This window comes from Ahaetulla prasina, chromosome 2 (assembly GCF_028640845.1).
Source record: "Ahaetulla prasina isolate Xishuangbanna chromosome 2, ASM2864084v1, whole genome shotgun sequence".
Lineage (NCBI taxonomy): Eukaryota > Metazoa > Chordata > Lepidosauria > Squamata > Colubridae > Ahaetulla > Ahaetulla prasina.
Window position 1 is genome coordinate 6,970,987 of NC_080540.1, and position 8,277 is coordinate 6,979,263.

At 42.7% G+C, this 8,277-nt stretch overlaps 1 pseudogene; it reads right to left on the reverse strand.

The window, feature by feature from the left end:
- Positions 1 to 556: 556 nt before the first annotated feature.
- LOC131192039 (zinc finger protein 239-like) lies at positions 557 to 3,837 on the reverse strand (annotated as a pseudogene).
- Between the last annotated feature and the right edge of the window lie 4,440 nt (positions 3,838 to 8,277).

The window sequence follows — 8,277 nt, forward strand, 5'->3', positions numbered from 1 at the left end:
TAATTCTAAATCCCCCAGCTTTTTTTCTTTTTGTATTCTAGCAACAGATTTTAAAAGTCTCCAAATTTTCCAACTTTATTTAAGGGTTTCCTTATTTTTTCTTTCTTTTTGAGGGGTCCCCACTTCAATTTGAAAAGCCAAATTTCTTTCGGGTCTTTGGGTAAATGCATCTGTTTCTCTTATTTTACTGAGTTTACAATCCTTCTTAGTTTAGCCGCTATTCCACCGCAGAGGATTTTTTTTGCAAATGTCAAGTTAAAGTATTTTCTTGTGAGTTGGTGTTCACTCACCCGGCTTCAACATTCCGTCCAAATCACCGCTCCTGCTCAAAATCTTGGTCTGGTTGCCCCAGCTTAATGATGGCTATTGTAGCACCCGGCCCCCGCTGCTGAGTCGAAGAGCTTTCCTCTGACCTCTGAGGAACTTGCCAGTTCCTCATGGTCATCCAAGGTGCCTCTCCTTCCTCACCATCCCTACAGGACAGTTCTGGTCCGAAAACCCCTCAAACGGCGGTTTGTTGGCCCGGGAATTTGCAGAGCTCAGCAGAGCTCGCTTTTCCCCATCCGTCTCGCTGTGACGCTTCCAGTTGAATCCCGGTTTGAAGAGATTAGTGTGGATTTGAAGGTGACACTGCAAGAACAAAGAGATAGATCTACATTAATGAAAGAAAAAAACAGGGAAGTAGAGCTAAGAAGCAATTTAAAATAGAATTAACACCTCTTGCACAAAGCCTGGTTCCTTTGAGCCCATTTTCCTCAGTCTTCTATAATGGAAAAACGTGACACAAGGGCTACAAAACCAAAATTGGTGCCCTTTCACCAGTTTGATCCAGAACTATAATTGAGCAGTATTTGAATAAATAGCTTCAAAGTAGCCCGAGTCTCTGAAAACCTGAAGTATTCCCACCCCTCCAAATCCTTCCAAAAGTTTTCCTGTGGGCTTAATTTTTAATTAATTAAAAAGAATTTTAAAATGTCTCATGGACAATCATTCCAATGATATTTAATTTTATTTATATCCAAAATTAATTTTATTCCATTCTAATTAAAATCCAATTAATTTCAATTAAACCCAATTTATTTAAATTGAATTTAGAGATTTCCTTATCATGTCATAGAAAGACGAAATAGCAATAGCTATAGCACATAAACTTATATACTGCTTCATAGTGCTTTACAACACTCCATAAAGGGTTTACAGAATTGACATATTGCCTCCAACAATCTGGGTCCCCATTTTACCCGTCTCAGAAGAGTGGTAGGTTCAATCAACTTCTAGCCAGTCAGAATCAAAATCCTGGCAGTCAGCAGAATTAGCTTGCAATACTGCATTGTAACCACTGCACCACCATGGCTCCAATGCTTCAAAAAGTGTCTTTGAACATGGATTTCACTTCTCATTCTGGTCTCTTTTGTGAGAGGAATTCATCATCCCAAAATTCTTTTCACATGATACGTTGATATATATGTGCTCTTATTCTATTACTTCTGGTTGTATTATGTTGAATTCCCAGACAGGTAGTCCTCAACCTAGAACAGTTTGTCTAGTGACCATTCAAAGTTACAACAGCATTGAAAAAAATGATCCTAATTCCAACTTCTCAGAAAAAAAAAAAAGATTTCATAAAGTTGGAAGATCTCAACTATTCTTTTTACCATACTTCCACAGACTACTTTTGTTGCTCTGCAGACAGCAGTGGCGATCTGGGCCCCTGTGCACATAAACGCACACCAGGATGGTGTGGGCCGGGCTGAAGTGACGCGGGCCAACTCCTTACAGTTTCCAGGATGACTGCATGGGCCGGATGTGATCTCATTGTGGGCCGCATCCACCCCCCACCCTGCAGTATGGGTTCTGTTGTGACTGCAGCCTCTGAACCTGGCCCCATGCCCGAAAGTGACTCAGAAAGTGAGGGGGAAGGGCCAGTAAGGCTTACCTCGGGAGCATTGATTCCTTTGGCTCGGCTCCAGGAGCCAGAACCAGACCAGTTGGAGGACATAATTAGGCTGTCATTCCCTGATTCCTCCCTTCCCCAGGCTACGCCTTCAGACCCAGCTGATAATAATAATTAAGCTTGGCTTGACCCGCGCTTCAGAAGATTAGAGAGGCGGCGTCATCAAAAGGAAGGGTGGGGCAGGAGCAGGATATATAAGGAGCTTTGGGACTGCTCTCACTCCACGGGAAACCAAGTTTAGCTGATCCGTTTCAAAAAGAGCTGAAAGTCTTTCTACGTGAGTCATTTGTTTGAACTTTGGCAGGCAGCTGCGATTTCTCTGCCAGGACTGATAAGAGTCGTGAATCCACTAGCTGAAGGTCAGCTCGTGGGTTTGAAGTGGAGAAGGAGACAGAACAGGTTCTTTCATGGAAAGTGAGATTACAAGTATTTTTAAAGCCCTCTCCAAATTGCACACATTTATACGGTTTTTCTCTTAGATGGATCCTTATATGGGAATTCAGATTACTGCTACAATATAAAGTCTTTTCACAGTCTATGCACTGATATGGCTTCTCACCTGTGTGGATCCTCTTGTGAAAATTAAGATGACTGTTACGAGCAAAACTCTTTCCACACTCCTTACATTGATATGGTTTCTCTCCTGTGTGGATCCTTTTGTGGTAAGACTAGAATTCCACTTAAAGCCCTTTCCACATTCGACACATTTATATGGCTCCTCTCCTGTGTGGATTCTTTTGTGGGAATTAAGATGACTGCTATGAGTAAAGCTCTTTCCACACTCCTTACATTGATATGGTTTCTCTCCTGTGTGGATCCTTTTGTGGTAAGACTAGAATTCCACTTAAAGCCCTTTCCACATTCGACACATTTATATGGCTCCTCTCCTGTGTGGATTCTTTTGTGGGAATTAAGATGACTGCTATGAGTAAAGCTCTTTCCACACTCCTTACATTGATATGGTTTCTCTCCTGAGTGGATTTTTTGATGCTTTATAAGAGATTCATAATAACAGAAAGTTTTGCTGCACTCTATGCATTGATATGCCTTCTCATCTGTATGGATGCTTTCATGGTGAATCAGAGCATATTTACTACTAAAACTCTTTCCACACTCCATGCATTGATATGGTTTCTCTCCCGAGTGGGTCTTCTTGTGGGAATCAAGACTGGTAAAAGCAAAGCTCTTTCCACACTCCATGCATTGATATGGTTTCTCTCTGTGTGGATCCTTTTGTGGGAGTTAAGACTACTGCTACTAGTAATTGATCCTGCGAGCGATGCCCGTTCCATGTGGGACGCGGATGATGGGTATTGGACTTCTAACATTGCCTCTCTAGAAAGGTCCTGTCATCTCCAGCAGGCGGCAGTTTCAAGGTTTTCCTCTTTTTAATGTCTAAAAACCATCTGTGGTCTTGGGAACATTGAGGAAATCTCTGTGGAGACTCAAAAGCTGCTTTCCTCAAGAGCAGCTTCTCTGCCAAAGGGTTTGTAGCGGCCTCAAAAATGAGCAAAAATCCTGTCAGAAATGGCAGGGCAGTCAAAAGGCAAGAAACAAAGCCTGTCTTTAAAAGACAAGCTTCTGTGTTGTGGTTGTTGGCAAACTCAACCCTGAAGTGATGGAAGATATGGGGGCTGACAGAGACACAGGGAGGAAAAAGATGGGAAAATTAAGCAAGGAAAATTAAGACTTGTATTGACTTTCTTTAGTGAATTCAATTATTACTGCTCCCTTTTCAAAATCATGTCTCTGGGCAGCCAAGGAGAGTTGGAAGCACTAAGTGGCAGCCTGCAATAATAAAAATAATCCTGAGGAAAAAAAGGCACCAAAAAGAAATCAAGTTCCAAAATGTAGACAAAACTGAAACTCGCAGACCTTTTAGAAATTTTACCTCAAAACAGGTCCAATGATGGAGAAATGGAACATTAAAATCTCATGTGTGACTGGAGAAAAGGTGAAATTGCAAAACTAGGAAAGGCAAATATTGAAAAGTAAATATAAGGCTCAAATGCTATGAGGCAAAAAAAAAAAGACAATAGTTTTATTTAAGTGTTCACTCGAGAATACACTGCAGGAAATATGAGTAGGAACCTTAAGACCTTTGGAGTAAAAGAAGGTGCAGTTTATCTAGCCAAAAGAAATGAAGAATTCATGGGTTTGAAGAAATCAGTCTGTATTTGGAGGTGACACTGCAAGAACAACGAAGAGTTTTATTAGAAATGGGGAAATAGAAATGGAGAAATAGTTAAGAAGCAATTTAAAAAGAATGAAATTGAACATTTCTGTCTTGCCAAAAGCCTGTCTCTTTTCAGCTAATTTTGTCAAGTCTTCTATTATGAAAAAATTGACATGATTACAAAAGCAAAATCGGTGCCCTTTCACCAGTTTGATGGAAAACCATCAGTCAACAACATGTAATTGACAACTCAAATATCCCGGCCAACCATTCTAGCTGGAAAGGAACATGTCTTTTTGCAGGTAGGGAAACAAGAACCAACCATGGCTGTCAGGATTGCATAGATGGCTATATTCCAGCTTTTCATCTCTTCAATAGATGGGTCATATTTCCAGTTCCTATAGGTTCAAAGTCAAAGCCCATAATAATAGCTATGTATCCTGAAGCTCCTAGTCATGGTAAAGAAGGCAGATAGAGAAATTGGAATGTTTCTTAGCTCCTCTCCAAAGTTCAGCTGCCTTGCCAAGGTCCCAAGACAACCTCAGATTCAGGCTGCCTACTAAGGCTGTCTTCTCTGGCCCTCTGACTATGGAAGAATATATCCTTGAGCCAATTCTGCAAAGCCATTTCAGTGGTGTGGAGTCATCATGGAAGAGTCCTAATCTTGGGCCTTGTGTCTGAGTCCTGGCTGCTATGATTTTTCCTATCTGTTTTACAAAGTAAACATGACCGAACTAAATGTTTTCCCATGCAGGCTGCCCCAGTGAGAAAAAGACTTGACTTGTAAGAATGAGTATGGAAGCACGAGCACAACATCACAAGCTTAAAAATTCCCATTCATTGTTTTTTCACTCAACTACCCTCACTGCCCATGATGGGTGTAAAACAGGGATCAAGACAGTGTAATCCTGTCCAGGGATCAAGACATGTATCCTGACAGATACATGTAATCCTTGGTTAAGGAATGGAATTTGGATGAGAATTTCCATCACTAAGTCATGCGGTCATAAAAGGAAAAAAAGCCATCAAAAAAGCAAATCCCAGTGTTGGGAAGGTGCCAGCACTTTACCTCCTGTCCATGAATAAAGTAGAAAAACAACAGAGGAAATCCAAGAGAGGCTTTAAAGACAGACCAGGGTTTATAAGAGTAAAAATAATATAATATAGCATAGATGGACAGTTAATATATAGTATTATATAATATATACTATATAGATAATAATATATAGTATAATAGTATATTAATAGTATATTATAGAGAACATTTTATAGTACAAATATACTAAAAATCTATAAGGAAACAAACATAGAAAGAACTTACACATTGTATGTTTACTACACAAGAATTTGCACATTATGTTTCACTTTTGTATCTTGGATATTTTTTCAAAATAAAACATCTCCACAATCCTTATCGGCCGATAGAAAATGTAAATTGTCTAGAATTCAGTACTTTTGATGGATGTTTTCAGCTCAAGTCAAACAAACTGGATATGGTTTAAAAGGAACCTTTGACAAAAGGACTCATTAAGCACTGTGTATGAAAACAAATCATAGCTGCTAAAGGAAGGGAATTTGGCCTTTAAAGATTGCAAGACTTTCCAAGCAACAGCCGACATCCTGGATGCAGCAATCAGACTTCTCACTGAAGCCTTCCTCAGACAAGCAGGGATGGGAAAAGTAGAACAGCCAGAAAAAGGGCTCGGTCAAGATACTTGGGCCAATATTGAGGCAAGAGATATCAGATAACCTCTAATAATGTTGTGGGATTTTTTTATACCTAAAAGATAGTTGAAGAATAATGTGATACTTGTGTTTGATATTTTTTTTAATATTTGAAACAATATATGGAAAAAGAATCAAGAATATTTCTACATGCAAAGAAGGCTTCTAAACTATTTAAACTTGGAAAAACCACAAGCAGGATTAGGGATCAACCTTGTTCTGGTTTGCACTAGAAAGGCAATTTATGGATGCACATCTAAGAAGGACTCCAATTTATTTGGATTATTACTCAAATAGCCCTTGCATAAGATTTTAGAAAACTATGGGTAGTCCACAATTTACAACAGTTCATTTAGTGGTTCTTCAAAGTTACACAGCACTGAAAAAAAGTGACATGACCATTTTTCACACTTACCACCATTGCAGAATCCCAAGTCACCTGAGAAAACTTCAAATGCTTGACAACTGACTCATATTTATGACATTTGCAGTGTCCCAGGGTTGTGTGATCACTTTCTGCGACCTTCTGACCAGCAAAGCCAATGGGGAAGCCAGAGTCACTTAACAGTTTTTCTATGTTACCTACAGGATTCACTTAACAAATGTGGCAAGAAAAGTAAAATGGGGCAACTTAACAACTATCTTGCTTAGCAACAGAAATTTTTTGATCAACTGCAGTCATAAACTGAGGACTACCTGCATTTATTTATTTATTTATTTATTTATTATTCGAATTTATATACCGCCCTATCTCCCAAAGGACTCAGGGCGGTTCACAGGCATATAAAACATCAATATCAATATACAATTAAAATAATCCTTAAAAAACTTATTCTAGCGCCCGAATTATTAAAAATAGAAATATAAATATAAAATATAAATATTAAAATCAATTTAAAACCCCTCTAAATTTAAAAATCTAAGCCAGTCCTGCACAGATGAATAAATGTGTCTTGAGCTCGCGACGGAAGGTTCGAAGGTCAGGAAGTTGACGGAGTCCTGGGGGGAGTTCGTTCCAGAGGGTGGGAGCCCCCACAGAGAAGGCCCTTCCCCTGGGCGTCGCCAAACGACACTGCCTAGCTGACGGCACCCTGAGGAGTCCCTCTCTGTGAGAGCGCACGGTCGGTGAGAGGTATCTGGTCGCAGTAGGCGGTCCCGTGATAACCCGGCCCTATGCCATGGAGCGCTTTAAAGGTGGTCACCAAAACCTTGAAGCGCACCGGAAGGCCACAGGTAGCCAGTGCAGCCTGCGCAGGATGGGTGTTATCACGGGAGCCACGAGGGCTCCCTCTATCACCCGCGCAGCCGCATTCTGAACTAACTGCAGCCTCCGGATGCCCTTCAAGGAAGCCCCATGTAGAGAGCGCAGTAATCCAGGCGAGACGTCACAAGGGCGTGAGTGACCGTGCAAAGGGCCTCCCGGTCCAGAAAGGGGCGCAACTGGCGCACCAGGCGAACCTGGTAGAACGCTCTCCTGGAGACGGCCGTCAAATGATCTTCTAGAGACAGCCGTTCATCCAGGAGGGCGCCTAAGTTGCGCACCCTCTCCCTCGGGGCCAATGACTCGCCACCCATGGTCAGTCATGGATTTAGCTGACTGTACCGGGATGCGGCATCCACAGCCACTCTGTCTTGGAGGATTGAGCTTGAGCCTGTTTCTCCCCATCCAGACCCGTACGGCCTCCAGGCACCGGGACAGCACTTCGATAGCTTCGTTGGGGTGGTCCGGTGTGGAAAAGTACAGCTGGGTGTCATCCGCGTACAGCTGGTACCTCACACCGAACCCACTGATGATCTCACCCAGCGGCTTCATGTAGATGTTGAACAGAAGGCGAGAGGATCGATCCCTCGGCACCCCACAAGTGAGGGGCCTCGGGCCGACCTCTGCCCCTGTCAACACCGACTGCGACGGTCGGAGAGATAGGAGGAGAACCACCGATAAGCGGTGCCTCCACTCCCAATCCTCCAACCGGCGCAGCAGGATACCATGGTCGATGGTATCGAAAGCCGCTGAGAGGTCTAATAGGACCAGGGCAGAGGAACAACCTCATCCCTGGCCCTCCAGAGATCATCCACCAACGCGACCAAAGCCGTCTCCGTGCTGTAACCGGGCGGAAACCGGACTGGAACGGGTCTAGATAGACAGTTTCATCCAGGTGTAAGGGAAACTGATATGCCACCATACTCTCAACAACCTTCGCCAAGCGAAGGTTGAGACCGGACGATAATTACCTAAAACAGCCGGGTCCAGGAAGGCTTCTTGAGGAGGGCCTCACCACCGCCTCTTTCAAGGCGGCCGGAAAGACACCTCCACCAAAGAAGCGCCAGAATCGCCTGAGCCAGCTCGGTCACCTCCTGCGTGGCCAGCACCAACCAGGAGGGGCACGGGTCCAGTAAACATGTGGTGGCATTCAGCCTCCCA